The sequence below is a fragment of the Mirounga leonina genome, unplaced genomic scaffold, assembly GCF_011800145.1.
Source record: "Mirounga leonina isolate KUSES-001 unplaced genomic scaffold, KU_Mleo_1.0 Mir_169, whole genome shotgun sequence".
Lineage (NCBI taxonomy): Eukaryota > Metazoa > Chordata > Mammalia > Carnivora > Phocidae > Mirounga > Mirounga leonina.
Window position 1 is genome coordinate 13,846,440 of NW_023270431.1, and position 2,541 is coordinate 13,848,980.

Below are 2,541 nucleotides of genomic sequence, written 5' to 3' on the forward strand. Positions count from 1 at the left end.
TCTCATAAAAATATGGGTTAAGTCAAATGTTTAGGCCATAAAAATCTCTATTAAAATTTGAAATGGATAAAATATTTTTAATTATCTACATAATATTTAATATTGCCTGGAATTCAATATATATTTTAAAAGTTAATTTAAAAAATATCTTGTTAGTTTATCTAATTTACCTAATGAAGGGATATCTTCAGTAAGCCCTTTATGTAGCCCTTGAAATGACACATGGATTTTTAGCTTTTAATACCTTTTTCACCAAGACTTGTAGACTTTCTGAGGCAATGTTCTTTTAAAAGTATGTTGATCATACTGTTACTTGAGAAGACTGTAGCTTTCTGAAGTCAAAAAAATGTGTCTTATTCATCCTAGTGTCCTTAGCATAGCACAATTCATAGGGCTCAGCCTATTTATTCAGTCTATTGAATATAGATGAGTGGTAAGTTTTTCTTTATGAAACATCTTTAGGGTATCTTCCTTAATATATTGTATCTTTATTGTTCCAATGGAAGCATATCTTTTGAGTTTCCCCTTGCAGCTCCACTCATTTAAAAATCATTAACAGATAAAAAATAAATCAACAAGTTATTTACTGCCTACCCATATGAAAATGAAGTTACAATATCTAAGAATTTTGTCTACTTGGGGAAATATTGAATAATGGCATTGCTTAGTAAAGATAAATTTGGTTGAAGATAATGAAGCTCTGGAAATTGAGAGGCACGAAATTTAGGCTTAAGTCATTGAGGTAGGCAATCGGACATATTTTAGGTCTTAATCAAGGGTTTAAGTATGATAAACTCCGGATTTAGAGTAAATGAGCCTCATTGCACAATAAGAAACCCTAAACAGATGATAAAGTTGAAGACGGAGATCAATCAAGAGACTATAATTCTTTTGTGAACTGTATGGTGGAAAAGTGAATAGAGAGAGATGTGATAGAATATATCTCGCAGGAAATACTGATAGGAAAGAATATAGGCCAGGGTGCCTGGGTGGGGTTAGTAGGTTAAGCATCTGACTTTGGCTCAGGTCATGATCCCAGGGTCCTTGCTCATTAGGGAGTCTGCTTGTCCTTCTGCCCCCCCGCCCCACTCATTCTCTCTCTTAAATAAATAAATAAAATCTTTTTTTTTTTTTTTTTTTTTTAAAAGAAGGAATATAGGCCAAGGAGAAGGTGAATTAGAAATTTCAAGCTGGTCTCACTGACAAAAATACCTTGAATGACTAAGGCATGAGGGAGAGGGAACTGGAAAATTTGATGACTGATTTTAGGTTTGTTAAATGTGATATGACTCTAGGGCATCAAAGCATCCAGATGGAAATATATATAACAGCAGTCCATTTAGAAATGTGAATGACAGTACAGAGCGAACTGTATATTTTTGAGGATAATCAACAATGAAGGAGTAGTTGAAGTTATGGTAAGAGAGCATGCTACAGGATTATGAAGAGATGGAAGGACAGAGTCACACTGAACAATATAAATTGGAAATAGGAGCTACCTGACAATAAATAGAGTCAAAAAAGAAAGAAGAGAACCAGATTGAAGTAGGAGATGCAGAGTGTAGAGAGAGTTTCAAGGAATGAGATAGAGCTGTAGTGTCAGAAGCCTATTCCTATCAGCTCAGGAAAGTAGATTGTTAAATTTGGGGGAATTTTATGGTTCAATTATTAAACTCAGCCATTCAAAAAAATTAAATTACATAAACTTCAGTTAAATAAAATATATTAAAAGCAATGTTAATAAATACAACTTATCACTTTCTAATTATTTTACTATCTTTCACTGTTATCTATACTCTTTATGTTATCTATATATATTATAGGTAACTATATGGTAGAAATACTATTTAATTGTGTTCTATTCTATTATCCATCTCTTCCCAACTCAGCATGCAGTGATATCACATTGGTGTGATCAGCAATGTGATCACAATGAGGGAGGATGTGAACAATTAAAATGGCAAGTGCTAAAATTTAGGCCCAGTTTATAGTTCTGTTGATTATCTAGGCAAAAGATTGGCAAACTACACCCATCGGGCCATATTCAGCCTATTGCTTGTTTTTGTACATAGCTAGAGTATTTGCACATAGTTAGACTAGTGTGCATAGTCTAAGTTTTATTGGACTACAGGCATAGTCTTTTGTTTATGTGCTGTCTATGGCTGCTTTTGTGTTACAATAGCAAATAGGAAAAATTATCACAAAGAGTATAAGGCCCACATAGTCTAAAATATTTAGTATCTGACCCTTACAGAGAAAGTTTCCTATTGCTGGTCTACACATAAGAAAGTGATGGAGAACGTATGCATAATGCAGATTACATTTATTTATTTATTTGACAGAGAGAGAGATAGCGAGAGCAGGAACACAAGCAGGGGGAGTGGGAGAGGGAGAAGCAGGCTTCCCGTGGAGCAGGGCGCCCGATGCGGGGCTTGATCCCAGGACCCTGGGATCATGACCTGAGCCGAAGGCAGACGCTTAAGGACTGAGCCACCCAGGCGCCCCGCAGATTAAATTTAAACGTGTGTTGTGTGTACAGGT